We start from the raw sequence: 15515 nt of genomic DNA on the forward strand, positions 1-15515 counted from the left end.
TTTTCTTTCTTCTTCAGTTCATCTAGATTATAACCTTAATGTGACACTTTAGACCTTTAGACAGTTGACACTGAATTAAATAATCACATCATAATAATTATTCACTGTGTAATTTTAGTGATGTATAACTTGCAATGATGCACTTTGATGATAGAGAATATGTCAGAAAATTGAACTAACTTAATTATTTGATTGTTTTAATCCTAAAGCATAGGCTAGTCTTTTCCTAATTCTTAAAGGTCATACTTGAAATCCTGCCAATTTCCCCCAAAGGGAATATGGAATTTTTTTGACTTTTTTTTGAACAATAAAATAATTATCTTGTTATTACTTAGTATATGTAGACTTCATCCCCATTATCAAAAGTCCTAGGTAAGTGGTTGACATTTCTTACAGCAATTACAGATTATTTTTGAACTAGAAATAAACTAACCTAGAAATAAAATAAGTTTCACTAGTTTTTTTATTTCCTTTTTTTTTTTTTTTAGTTTTTCACCAAAAAATAAGGTTTGAGTCTTTATAGCTGTGGTTGGCTAACTTTTCTGTAAAATACCAGATGGTGATTATTTATGGTTTTGCAGGTCAACTGTCTCAACTACTAAACTCTGCATATAGTACAAATGCAGCCATAGACAATACATAAGTAAATGGGTGGGGCTATGTACCAATAACCCTTAATTTTCAAAAACAAGTGGCACACACAAGCTATAGTTTGCAGACTTTTGCTTTATAGAAACATTGGTCAAAGTTTCATTATATACCTGCCTTATTTTACATACATTTATAAGAATCATAAGGATTAGATTGTATATGTTAGAATCTTAAATAATTATGTAGTGTTTCAAAATATTACATGATGAATCCCGAGAGGACCCACAGACCCTCTGAAGGAAGCCGACTGCTCCTGCAGGACCCAGGAAACACTCCAAATATTCTGACTGCCCCAACTGCAGAAGTGGGAAAAGGAGACTCTCCTCACTGGAACACAAACCCCCACTGGAGAAGCTGAAGGTCTGTGTGCAGGAGAAGTTTCTGACTTTAGCTGAAGCTGAGTCAAGTTAGAGAGCCAAGCAAAATACAGGGGTAGAGGAAGCAGCTGGAAGGCCCTGGGAGCTTGCTGGGTCCCCAGCAGCCCATTCCTGCCTGACACTATGGGGATCTATCAGGAGGTCAGCCAGAGGAGCCTCTCGCCAGAACTCAGGGAAGTCACAAATCCAGCATGCAAACTTCACAGGAGGGTGAAGAACAAAAGTCCTTTTCTTTCTCAGCTGGGAGGTGGAAAGCCTCAGGCAAATTTTCAAGCCCCCTTGCCCTCTGCCTGGAAACAGACTCAGGGCTGTTGGTGGGTGTGGGGGAAGTGGGAGTGAGACCAGCCTTCCAGTTTGCATCAGAGCTGGGTGAGGCCTGTGACTGCCAGCTTCCTCCACTCCCCTGACAACCTGCATGACTCAGCAGAGGCAGCCATAATCCTCCTAGGTACACAACTCCAGTGACCTGGGAATCTCTCTCCCACCCTCCACAGCAGCCACAGCAAGACCCACCCATGGATAGTCTGAGCTCAGACACTCCTAGCCCCGCCCCAACCTGATGGTCCTTCTCTATCCACCCTGGTAGCAGAAGACAAAGGGCATTTAATCTTGGGAGTTCTAGGACGCTGCCCACCATCACTCCCTCTCCCACTGATGCTTTCTGGAAAGTGCCACCTCCTCGCAGGAGACCAACAAGCACAAAAATAGAGCATTAAATCACCAAAGCCAAGGATCCTCATGGAGTCCATTTCACCCTCCACCACCTCCACCGGAACAAGGGCTGGTATTGTAGCAGGATGAGCTGCAAACAAAACTCCTCAGACACTGAGTTAAAGAAGGAAGGGCTTTATTTGGCTGGGGGCATTGGCAAGATTCCTGTCTCAAGTGTTGAGCTCCCGGAGTGAGCAATTCCTGTCCCTTTTAAGGGCTCACAACTCTAAGGGGGTGTGTGTGAGAGGGTCATGATCGATTGAGCAAGCAGTGGGTACATGACTGGGGGCTGCATGCACCAGTAATTAGATCGGAACAAAACAAGATAGGGATTTTCACAGTGCATTTCTATACAATGTCCGTAATCTATTGATAACATAACTCATTAGGTCAGGGGTTGATCTTTAACTACCAGGCCCAGGGTGTGGCACCGGGCCATCTGCCTGTGGATTTCATTTCTGCCTTTTAGTTTTTACCTCTTTTTTCTTTGGAGGCAGAAATTGGGCATAAGACAATATGAGGGGTGGTCTCCTCCCATATTTCCCCCTTTTGAGACTCTCACTCATTTTATTAGTGGGAGTTGTCACTTTCATTTTCACTACCCATGTCTTCTTGCAAGACAGATCGATAGTGATTCATATAGTATACTTGTGCTGAAGCATTTTGGTGAACTAAGGTAGTGATGAAGCTTTTTATCATTTGAAGAAGTGCAGGTATCAAACAAGGGAGCAGTAGGTAGGTTCCTATTATTATTATAACTCCTATTAAAAGAGTTTTAAATCCTCCTAGTGCTGGGAACCATTTTCCAAACATGTCCCCAGGATCAAATCCATGCCACACTTGCATGGGCACATGTGCCAGTTTTGTCATATCTCTAACTATGTCTTCAACTACTTGCCCTTGATCATCTATTTGTAGACAGCAATTAGTAAGGTTAAATTTCCCACAGACCCTTCCTTCAGCTGCTAGCAAGTAGCTGAGAGCCAGTCTATTTTGATAGGTATTATTTCTCATCTGAGTTTCTTGCAGGGCCAGAACAGTGAAGGCTTTGCCAGTTTTATTAGTGATTACTTGTAAGACAACTTTTAACCATATGATTTGGTTGATCATATAAATGGGGGTCCGGTATCCCCATGAGCTGTCTTGTGCCCAAGTAGCAGGGCCATAATATTGTATGATTCTCTCAGGGAGCTATTCACCATCTTTCCACTTTCCTATAGCTATGCTTCTCTTTTCACGGGACGCATAGACAGGGAAGCCCAGGAGTTCACCTGTTTTTATGGGCAGTAGGAAGAAAGATGGTTTAATAGTGCCAATAACACAACTACCTGCCCACTAGTCAAGTAATCTGGCATAAGCTCTATGCCTACATATCCAGTATAATCCAGTGGGTGCTGTCCATTCCCGGTGGGACTCTAGGTGGGTCCACACAGTTTGCAACTTTGGAAATTTGCTAAATGGATTCCTCTCTGTTTGATTTGAACTCCACCAAGTGACTGTTTTTGTGGTACCATTATACAGTTTCTGTCTCAGACAACTAAGTCGTCCTACGGGATGAGTGAATTCTTTTTCTTCTCTAGCTATGCAATATTGTCCAATAATTGAGGCTTTTAGGACCCAGAAATTATCAGGTTGATTCTTTTCAGCTGGAATTCATCAGGAACTGGGTCTGTAGGTACTAATTCTCGAGCTTCCCATGGCCATTGATCTCCCATTACAGTTCCTCCACATATATAACATGAAGTGATATTGAGAGACTGGGCTACATGCTTGGCTAATTGCAAAAACACATTTCTTGTTTTTCCTGGAATTTCTAGTACTGGTACATTTAGTTCATCATAGAAAGTTTGAAACACTGGTTCCGGAGAGCATTTGTAAACTTATCCTCAAACCAAGATATAGTCCGGCCCCATCGATTCCTAAGGTCACACGCTCCCCTTTTTTCCAGCGAGGATCAAGGGGATTGTTTATTACTAGCTCTAAGGGGTTACATTGTCCCTTAGTACAGGAAGGGCCATTTTTTCCTTTCTGAAGGTGAACTGGATCCTTTTCATTTTTTATCCAAGTGGCCCAAATGACACAAGACTAGTATCCACATTCATTTCCACACAGTCCTAATTCATGACAAATGTACCTATTTTCGGTCATATAGCCTTTCTCCCAACTAAAAGAGCCACATCCCTTTCCTAACTTATTGCTATTAATAATGGCACAGGCATCAAATTTCAAGATTATCGTTTGGGCACCCCTTTTTCTTCTGTTCTGGCTAATACTTTACTTGCATCATTTATGAGTCCCCACCAGTCTTCAGTCCTTAATCTTACTTCAAAAACTGTGGACATGGGAGGCTCAGAGGGGTCATAACATACATACCTTGTACTGAGTGTCATTATATAAACATATTCCTTTTAAAGTTCCTAGGCATTCATAGTAACTATAGAACAGAAAGATTGTTTTAACTAGTTGTCCTACCTTGGTAACCTCATGTATACACTGAGAGCAGTCTTCCACGCGGGGAAAATCAGTGGAAGTTTTCACTATACGAGTCCAAATTATAAGGAAAATGAGTCCTACGATGATTCTCCTCATGTTTCAGCCATGCGTAGACCAGTCAGCTTCTGGGTGTGACTGGAGCAGGGCTTGTCGTCCTCCTCAGAGTCACTTTGCAGGGGTTGTCCGGGCTCAGTTTTGCCTCCCAGGTTTCATCGGCTGCAGGTTTCACATGGCTGTGGTGGATCCAGGTTGGGATTCCTTCTACCTTTACAGCCGTGGGGGTGGTCAGGATGATGGTCTAAGGTCGTTTCCACCGTGGCTGCAAAGGGGCTACATTCCAGTCCTTGATCCACACACGATCACCTGGAGAGAAAGGGTGAACTGGGGAGAATAAGCTGATGGGACATCTCTCATTTACCCAAGTTGAGATTGTTTGTGCAATTTTTCCTAAAGCCTGTAGCTGTCGCTGTAATTCAATTTCACCTAACTCTCGGGGAGTGCCTGGAAGCCCCCATAGTATAGAAGGAGGCCTATGATACAGTATTTCATAAGGGGAGTAGCCTGTTTTCTTAGAAGGAGTGCATCTAATTTTAAACAATACTATAAGAAGGGCCTTTATCCACTTTAATCCTGTTTCCTGACATATTTTCCCTAAACTATTTTTGACAGTCCGATTCATTTGCTCCACCTTTCCTGAACTTTGAGGTCGGTAGGTGGCATGTAGCTTCCAAGTGATTCCTAATGCTTTTGCTGTCTTCTGTACTAACTCAGTCACAAATGCCGGCCTGTTATCTGAGCTGATTCGTAAGGGCAGTCCAAACCTAGGAATAAGATCTCAGAGAAGCACACGGGTTACCTCATAGGCCTTTTCAGTTCGTGTTGGATAAGCCGCCACCCACCCAGAGTAAGTACACACAAGAACCGGCAAATACTTGTTACCTTCACATTTTGGCATTTCTGTGAAATCCACCTGAAGATCCTCGAAAGGAGCCGCTCCATAAGCTTGTATGCTGGGTGGAACACTGGGGCCTTGCCTCGCATTGTACTGTCGGCAAGTAACACACTGTTGTGCTACTGCTTCGGCAAGGGCTGGCAAGTGCGAGATGTAGAAGTACCGACCTAACAATTTTTCAAGTGACTCTTGACCTAGGTGAGTGGTTTCGTGCATGGCCAATACTACTGTGGCTCCCAGCAACTATGGCACAGCTATCCTCCCATCTGGCAGTCTGATCCATCCTCCTTTTATTACTTGCCCCCCTTCTGCTTGGAAGAAGTCTTTTTCTTCCTTAGAATAGGTAGGTACCAGGTCAGGTGTTTGAGGGAGTAAGGGGGCTACTACTGATGCCTGGTAAGGGGTAGATGCTGCTTTTCGAGTTTCTGAATCAGCTCGAGAGTCTCCTAAGTCCACTGAGATGGAGGCTTGCTGGTGTCCCCTGCAGTGCATGACTGCCACCGCCTGAGGTTTCCACACTGCCTCTAATAATCGTAGAATTTCTTGTTGATGTTTTATGTCCTTTCCCCCAGAGTTTAACAGACCCTTTTCCTTATATAATGCTCCATGCACTTGGAGGGTTAGAAAGGCATATCGAGACTCAGTGTAGATGTTTACCATCTTACCTTCACTGAGTTCTAGAGCCCGAGTTAAAGCAATGAGCTCAGCCTTCTGGGCTGAAATGCCCTGTGGCAACGGTTTGGCTTCAATGACAGTATCCAAAGTTACCACCTCATATCCTGCCCATCTTTCTCCTTGTGGGTTAATGAAGCTGCTCCCGTCCACGTATAACTCCCAGCCTACTGATGTTCATGACTGGTCCTGAATGTCAGGTCTGCTAGAATGAATTGAGTCCAACACCTCAACACAGTTATGCTCAACTGGGCTCTCTGATACTGGGAGCAGGCTGGTGGGGTTTAGGGTGTTACAGACTTCAACAGTTATGTGGGAATTTTCACATAGCAAGCTTTGGTACTTGGTTAATGTAGCATTTGTTAGCCAATGATGTCCTTTGGTATTCATCAAAGTTACCACAGCATGGGGAGCCTTTATATTCAAGTTTTGCCCAAGGGTTAGTTTATCTGCTTCTTGTGCTAACAGGGCTGTTGCTGGCAGGGCCCTTAGACATGGTGGCCAGCCTTTGGAAACCCCATCTAGTTGTTTTGAGAGATAGGCCACTAGCCTTGGCCAGGGCCCCACAGTCTGGGTTAAAACTCCAACTGCCATTTTTTCTCTTTCTGACACAAAGAGTGTAAAGGGCTTTGTCAAATTGGGTAGTCCTAGGGCTGGGGCCAACAAAACTTTTTCCTTTAACTTATAAAAGGCTTGCTGTTGTAGAGACCCCCATTCAAAAGGCTCCCGGTCACCCTACTTTGTAACCCCGTACAAAGGTTTGGCTAGTACTGCAAAGTTTGGAATCCATAATCTGCAAAACCCCACAGCTCCTAGGAATTCCCTTACTTGCCTTCTGGTTTTAGGTTCCGGTAGGCTGCAGATGACCTGCTTTCTTTCTGACCCCAGGCTGCACTCCCCTTTCTGAATAGTGCATCCCAGGTAGCGTACCTGTTGTCTGCAGATCTGAGCTTTCTTCTTGGACATCTTATACCCACAGTCCTCCAGGTGCTGAAGCAGGGCATCAGTCCCTTTTGCGCACCTAACTGCCATGGAGTGTCCCAGCAGAAGGTCGTCCACGTACAGGAGCAAGACGCAGCCTAGGTCTTTAGCAGGAAACTTTTGCAGGTCTCGAGCCAGGGCCTCCCCAAAGATAATAGGGGAGTTCTTGAACCCTTGGGGAAGCCAGGTCCAAGTGTACTGAGTAGTGGCACCTGACTCCCGATCTTCCCACTGAAAGGCAAACAGCTTCTGGCTCTCAGGAGCTATTCTGATGCTAAAGAAGGCATCTTTTAACTCCAGACAGGTAAACCAGCTGTCCTCAGCTGGCAGCAGCCCTAACAATGTGTAAGGGTTAGGAACTGTTGGGTGCAGAGTCACTGTAGCTTGGTTGACCAAGCGCAAGTCCTGTACTGGCTGGTAGTCCTTGGTCCCTGGCTTAGGGACAGGCAGGAGGGGGGTGTTCCACGGAGACTGGCAAGGAACTATAATTCCATAGGCTTTCAAGCACCTGAGATGAACCTGGATTCCTTCGAGAGCTTCTCTGGGAACTGGATACTGCTTTTGTCTAATTGGTTGGGTCCCAGGCTTAACTTCTATGAGTACGGGGGCTTGGTTGACCGCCAGTCCCGGAGGGTTATCCTCTGCCCATACTCGGGGCCATCACTTAGCCAGAGCTGGTTTTATCTCTTGGCCTGGCTTGGTTAGACAAAGTCTCCATCTTTTTTCCCGGGGGACCGTAAGGGCGATGATAACTCTGTTCCCGGTAACTTTAGCTGTAAAGAGCCCTGTTTTGTAAAGGAGATGGTGGCTCTCAGCTTGCTAAGCAAGTCTCTTCCCAGCAAGGGCAAGGAACAACCAGGCATGTACAAGAACTGGTGAACTATCTCATGTCCCCCCACCGAGCAGGCCCGTGGTATACAGAAAGCCTGCTTACTGGAAACTCCTGTTGCTCCAATTATATCAATGGGTTTCCTGGATAAGGGGGCGACCGGGGTGGTCACTACTGAATGTTCAGCACCAGTATCGACCAAAAACTTAATGTCCTTGCCCCCAGTTGTAATCCTGACCGTGGGCTCCTTGGGGGCATTTGAGCCTGGTCCCCTTCAGTCCAGTAACCCTTCAGCCAGATTTAACAAAGCTCCCTCGTCTTTATCTGAGGTATTTTGTTCCAAACCATCTTGCTTTTCCTTCAGTTGGGGACACTTATCTTTTCAATGTCCTATTTCCTTACAATAGGCGCATTGGTTACATTGCAAGCATGCGCGATTAAACTAGGTATTCTTCCCTGAACCCCTCTTTCCCTTTCCTTTTGGTGGAATTCCCTTTAATGGCCACGGCCAGTAAGTTAGCGTTTCACCTAGCCTGGCATTCACCTTCCTTACGGCTTTCTCTGTGGCTTGTTTCATCTCTATTCACAAACACTTGATTGGCTATTTCCAGTAACTGTGAGGTATTCATATCCACAAACCCAGCCTGTTTCTGCAATATTCTTCTGATATCATCTGCGCTTTGACTAACTAAGGCCATGTTAATCATACGCTGATTTTCACAGCTATCTGGATCAAAAGGAGTTTACATACCGTAAGCCTCACACAGTCTTTCATAGAATTGCGCTGGACCCTCCTCTTTTCCTCGGATGACCTCAGAGACCTTATTTACATTTGTAGCCTTTTGAGCCCCTTTCTTTAGACCTTCTATTAATGCCTCACGGTACCGTCTTAGCCTCTCCATGTCTGGTCCCTCGTTCGGGTCCCATTGGGGGTCTGTTCCTGGCAGTTGAATTCTTATATATTCTTGGGAGTTTTGGTAATCAGCTGGGACGTGCTCCTCTAGTCACTTAGTTGCCGCCTGGAGCACTCTTCGCCTTTCATCTGTATTAAAGAGATACATGAGCAGCTGGTGGCAATCAGCCCAAGTAGGATTATGAGTCTGTATAATAGTTTGGAGCAAGTCAACTAAAGCTTGAGGCTTTTCAGTGTAAGATGGAGTATTATTTTTCCAAGTGAGGAGGTCAGCAGAGGTGAAAGGTTGAAAGGCATGCTACCCCAGTATATCGCTGCTCTCTCAGGGGCATTTGGATTCCAGTTTTGGGCTGCAAGTGAGCTGCCAAGGGAGGAGTTTCTCCCGCAGCTTCACTTCCTCTCTTGTCTACTCTGGGTGGTCTAGGGGTGTGGTCATCTGGTGGAGGTGGAGGTGCTGTGGGCTCAGGGGTGGGGAGCCCTACCTCCTGATAAAGAGGGGGTATTGCTGGTACCAGTTCCTGCCATGATTCTTCTGGTGTTGGGTCGGACAGGACTTTTTGGTGCTGACTTCCCTCGGCAGGTGGAGCAAGGACCTTCCTTAACTAACTGTCCCTTTGCTACTAGTACTGCTTCTGCCTGTCCTCTTAACCACTGTGAGGGGTTCAAAACTAGCTGTAACAAAGAATCTATATATGGGAACTGATCTGGGTACCCTGACTAACAGGTTACCCTGTGCCGTGCCTTCACGACAAGGGACCTGTCCAGGCTTCCTTCTGATGGCCAACCCACCTCTAATGCTGGCCAGTCTATCTCACACAAAGTTCTAAGTTTTCCCAGTGTCATGATGACTCCACAGTCTCCCTTAAATCCCTTTTTGAAATTTTTCAACATAGTTCCTAGTGGGGTGGGCTTACTTTGTGCCTGACCCATGTTTCCTCGAGACAAAACACCATGCTCACACCACACACACAACACAAAACAAAGAATGGGTAAAAAGGGCACACACACACTTTTACAGTTCATGCCAAACCAGAATCAAAAACTAAAATCAGAATATCAAGAAATCTAAGCCAGGTCAAAACCAAAACCACAGTATCAAGCAATCCAAGTCAAGTCAAAAACCAAAACCAAAGTGCCAGTACAGACGCACCGTGGGTGATCAGGCCACGCTTCCACTGAAATGGAGTAGGCAAGTTCCCAAGACCAGTCCTGTCAAGCAATTTAAACCAAGTCAAAACCAAAACCAAAGTGCCAATAAAGGCACGCTATGGGCGATCAGGCCACGCTTCCACTCATATGGAGTAGGCAAGTTCTCAAGACTAGTCTTACCAAGTTTCAGAAGTCCAGACTCCAAGTACCAGTTCCTTCCTGGTGTTCAGCCACTGCATTGATCCTCCATGGTGGCCTGCTACACACTGCTCTGGCGAGGCATCCCACAGGGGCAAATGCCTACCCAGGAGTGCTCTCAGGATCCGCATCGCTCAGGCTGGTCAGAGTCCCCCGCTGGGATGTTCCATAGGGCAGGCTTAAGCCACCTAAGGAGCTGCCTTGACCATCCACCAATCACCTCACTTCCCGGTCAGGGAACCAAGAAATGTAGCAGGACAAGCCACAGACAAAACTCCTCAGACACTGCGTTAAAGAAGGAAGGGCTTTATTCAGCTGGGAGCTTCAGCAAGACTCACATCTCCAACAACTGGGCTCCCCAAGTGAGCAATTCCTGTCCCTTTTTAAGGGCTCACAACTCGAAGAGGGTCCATGTGAGAGGGTCGTGATCAATTGAGCAAGCAGGGGGCACATGACTGGGGGCTGCATGCACAGCTAATTAGAATGGAACAGAACAGGACAGGGACCTTCACAGTGCTTTACCATAAAATGTCTGTAGTCTATAGATAACATAACCTTAGGTCAGGGGTCGATCTTTAACTACAAGACCCAGGGTGTGGCGCCGGGCTGTCTGCTTGTGGATTTCATTTCTGCCTTTTAATTTTTACTTCTTCTTTCTTTGGAGGCAGAAATTGGGCATAAGACAATATGAGGGGTGGTTTCCTCCCTTAGTATCCATGGCTGAGAGACCCATAGATGGTCCACATCACAGGACTCTGTACAGACAACTCCCAGTACCAGCCTGGAGCTGGGTAGACACACTGGCTGGCTAGACTCAGAAGAGAGACAACAATCACTGCAGTTTGGCTCACAGGAGCCATACCCATAGGAAAAGGGGGAGAGTACTACATCAAGGGAACACCCCATGGGACAAAAGAATCTGAACAACAGCCTTCAGCCTTAGACCTTCCCTCTGACAGAGCCTACCCAAATGAGAAGGAACCAAAAAACCAGCTCTGGTAATATGATAAAACAAGGCCCTTCAACACCCCCCAAAAATCATCCTGGTTCACCAGCAATGGATCCAAACCAAGAAGAAATTCCGATTTATCTGAAAAAGAATTCAGGAGGTTAGTTACTAAGCTAATCAGGGAGGGACCAGAGAAAGGTGAAGCCCAATGCAAGGAAATCCAAAAAATGATTCAAGAAGTGAAGGGATAAATATTCAATAAAATAGACAACTTAGAGAAAAACAATCCACAATTCAGGAAACTTTGGAAACACTTTTAGATGTGCAAAATGCCCTGGAAAGTCTCAGCAATAGAATTGAACAAGTAGAAGAAAGAAATTCAGAGCTCAAAGACAAGGTCTTTGAATTAACCCAATCCAAAAAAGACAAAGAAAAAAGAATAAGAAAATATGAACAAATCCTCCAAGAAGCCTGGGATTATGTTAAATGACCAAACCTAAGAATAATGGGTGTTCCTGGGCAAGAAGAGAATTCTAAAAGCTTGGAAAACATATTTGGGGGAATAATCGAGGAAAACTTCCCCAACCTAGCTAGAGACCTAGACGTGCAAATACAAGAAGCACAAAAAACACCTGGGAAATTCATCACAAAAAAATCTTTACCTAGGCACATTGTCATCAGGTTATCCAAAGTTAAGACGAAGGAAGAAAATCTTAAGAATTCAAAGTTAAGACAAAGGAAAAAAATCTTACCTGGTGAAACAGAAGCACCAGGTAACCTATAAAGGAAAACCTATCAGATTAACAGCAGATTTCTCAGCAGAAACCCTACAAGCCAGAAAGCATTGGGGCCCTATCTTCAGCCTCTTCAAACAAAACAATTATCAGCCAAGAATATTGTATCCAGCAAAACTAAGCATCATATGTGAAGGAAAGAAAGAGTCATTTTTAGACCAAAAAAAAATGCTGAGAGAATTCACCATTACCAAGCCACCACTGTAAGAACTGCTAAAAGGAAGTTAAATTGTGAAACAAATTCTGGAAACACATCAAAACAGAACCTCTTTAAAGCATAAATCACATAGGACCTCCAAAACAAAAATACAAGGTAAAAAGCAAAAGCAAAAAACAAAACAAAACAAAAAACAAAGTACACAGGCAACAATGAGCATAATGAACACAACGATTACCTCACATTTCAATACTAACATTGAATGTAAATCACCTAAATGCTCCACTTAAAAGATACAGAACTGCAGAAAGGATAAGAATTCACCAATCAACTATCCACTGTCTTCAGGAGACTCGCCTAACACATAAGGACTCACATAAAGTTAAAGGTGTGGGAAAAGGCATTTCATGCAAATGGACACCAAAAGCGAGCAGAGGTAGCTATTCTTATATCAAGCAAAACAAACTTTAAAGCAACAGTGGTTAAAAGAGACAAAGAGGGACATTATATAATGATAAAAGGCCTTGTCCAACAGGAAAATATCACAATCCTAAACATATATGCACCTAACACTGGAGCTCCAAATTTATAAAATAATTACTAATAGACCTAAGAAATGAGACAGACAGTAATACAATAATAGTGGAGAACTTCAATACTCCACTGACAGCACTAGACAGGTCATCAAGATATAAAAACAACAAATAAATAATGGATTAACTGTACTTTGGAACAAATGGACTTAACAGATACATACAGAAAATTTCTTCCAACAACCTCAAAATACACATTCTATTCAACAGCCCATGGAGCTTTCTCCAAAATGGACCACATGATAGGCCATAAAATGAGCCTCAATAAATTTTAAAAAATTAAAATTATATCAAGCATACTCTCAGACCACAGTGCAATAAAACTGGAAATCAACTCCAAAGGGAACCTTCAAAACCATGCAAATACATGGAAATTAAATAACTTGCTCCTGAAAGAGCATTGGGTCAAAAACAAAATCAAGATGGAAATTAAAAAATTCTTCAAACTGAATGACAATAATGACACAACCTATCAACACCTCTGGGATACAGCAAAGGCAGTGCTAAGAAGAAAGTTCATAGCCCTAAACACCTACATCAGAAAGTCTGAAAGAGCACAAACACACAATCTAAGGTCACACCCCAAAGAACTAGAGAAACAAGAACAAACCAAACCCAAACCCAAACCCAGCAGAAGAAAGGAAGTAACCAAGATCAGAGAAATAAATGAAATTGAAAAAAAAAAATTACAAAGATAAATGAAACAAAAACCTGGTCCTTTGAAAAGATAAATAACATTGATAGACCATTAGCAAGATTAGCTAAGAAAAGAAGAGAGAAAATCCAAATAACTTCAGTAAGAAACAAAACAGGAGGTATTAAAACTGACACCACTGAAATACAAAAAATCATTCAAGGCTACTATAAACACCTGTACGCACATAAACTAGAAAACCTAGAAGAGATGGATAAATTCCTGGAAAAATACAACCCACCTAGCTTAAATCAGGAAGAATAAGATACCCTGAACAGACGAATAACAAGCAGCGAGACTGAAGTAGTAATTTAAAAATTACCAACAAAAAAGGTCCAGGACTAGAAGGATTCACAGCAGAATTCTACCAGATATTCAAAGAATTGGTACCAATCCTTTCAACACTACTCCACAAGCTAGAGAAAGAAGGAACCCTTCCTAATTCATTCTATAAAGCCAGCATCATCCTAATATCAAAACGAGGAAAGGACACAACCAAAAAAGAAAACTACAGACCGACATCCTGGATGAACATAGACGCTAAAATCCTTAACAAAATACTAGCTAACCAAATCCAACAACATATTGTTACGGGCGGGTCTTTGTTCTTAGAGCTCCCAAGATGGGGTGGGCCACTCCCAAGATGGCAGCAGACCTTTTGTTCTCTGACCTGGGGTTCTTAGCCTCACAGATTCCAAGGAATGGAACCTTGGGCCATGTGGTGAGTGTTATAGCTCTATTAGAAGCCGTGGGTCATGGAAGAGAACCGTGGAACCCAGCAACTAGTGTTCAGCTCAAATAGGACGAACCCTGGGCCCTTAGCCATACAGGAACAATGCCGAGTCCAACCAGGCTCAACCAGGAGCGGCAATGGGCGCCTCACTGGATGTTCCTTGTACGCCGATTTTGCTGAGAGTTTTAATCATAAAGGGATGCTTGATTTTGTTGAATGCTTTTTCTGCATCTATTGAGATGATCATGTGATTTTTGTTTTTAATTCTGTTTATGTGATGTATCACATTTACTGACTTGCATATGTTATATCATCTGTGCATCCTTGGTATGAAACCTACTTGATCATGGTGGATTATCTTTTTAATATTGAGATATAGGACTAGCTGGATTTCCTAGGTCAACTAAGAATTCCTAAGCCTAGCTGGGAAAGGTGACCACACCCACCTTTAAACATGGGGCTTGTAACTCAGCTCACACCTGACCAATGAGGTAGTAAAAAGGGCTCACTAACATACAAATTAGGCTAAAGCAGGAGGTAAAGAAATAGTCAAATCATATATCGCCTGAGAGCACAGGGGGAGGGACAATGATCAGGATATAAACCCAGGCATTCAAGCAGGGAGCAGCAACCCCCTTTGGGTCCCCTCCCACTGTATGGGAGCTCTGTTTTCACTCAATTAAATCTTGCAACTGCACATTCTTCTGGTCCATGTTTGTTCCAGCTTGAGCTGAGCTATCGCTCGCCGTCCACCGCTGCTGATCACCGCCGTTGCAGACCCGCCGCTGACTTCTACCCCTCCAGATCCAGCAGGTTGTCCAGCAGCAGAGTAAACAGACAACCCACAGAGTGGGAGAAAATCTTCACAATCTATACATCTGACAAAGGACTAATATCCAGAATCCACAATGAACTCAAACAAATCAGTAAGAAAAAAACAAAGAAACCCATCAAAAAGTGGGCTAAGGACATGAATAGACAATTCTCAAAAGAAGACATACAAATGGCCAATAATCATATGGAAAAATGCTCAGCATAACTAATGATCAGGGAAATGCGAATCAAAACCACAATGCAATACCATCTTACTCCTACAAGAATGGCCATAATCAAAAAATCATAAAACAGTAGATGTAGGCATGGATGCAGTGAACAGGAATGCTTCTGCACTGCTGGTGGGAATGTAAACTAGTACAGCAACTATGGGAAACAATGTGGAGATTTCTTAAAGAACTAAGAATTGAACTACCAGCAATTTGATCCAGCAATCCCACTACTGGGTATCTACCCAGAGGAAAAGAAGTCATTATTGGAAAAAGACACTTGCACATGCATGTTTATAGCAGCACAATTCACAATTGCAAAATCATGGAATCAACCCAAATGCTCATCAATCAATGACTGGGTAAAGAAACTGTGGTACATATATACAATGGAATACTATGCAGCCATAAAGAGGAATGAATTAACAGCATTTACAGTAACCTGGAGGAGATTGGAGACTATTATTCTAAGTGAAGTAACCCAGGAAAGGAAAACCGAACATCGTATGTTCTCACTAATATGTGGGAGCTAAGCTATGAAGATGCAAAGGAATAAGAATGATACAATGGACTTTGGGGACTTGGGGGGGAAGAGTGGGAGGGGGGCGAGGGATAAAAGACCACAA

The 15515-nt window shown here is 43.7% G+C and overlaps 1 protein-coding gene across 4 annotated transcripts in view; it reads right to left on the minus strand.

The window, feature by feature from the left end:
• Nucleotides 1-15515, minus strand: part of LOC105482812 (zinc finger CCHC-type and RNA-binding motif-containing protein 1) — a 111775-nt gene that overhangs the window by 84066 nt on the left and 12194 nt on the right. The window contains exon 2 of one of the 4 annotated variants that reach the window (XR_011616020.1): nt 4212-4595. The exons of the other annotated variants lie outside the window; for them this stretch is intronic. The gene's annotated coding sequence lies outside the window, so the exon portion shown is untranslated. The remainder of the gene's footprint in view (nt 1-4211; nt 4596-15515) is intronic. 4 annotated transcript variants of the gene reach the window in all.

The sequence above is a fragment of the Macaca nemestrina genome, chromosome 1 (genome assembly GCF_043159975.1).
Source record: "Macaca nemestrina isolate mMacNem1 chromosome 1, mMacNem.hap1, whole genome shotgun sequence".
In the NCBI taxonomy this organism is placed as follows: Eukaryota; Metazoa; Chordata; class Mammalia; order Primates; family Cercopithecidae; genus Macaca; species Macaca nemestrina.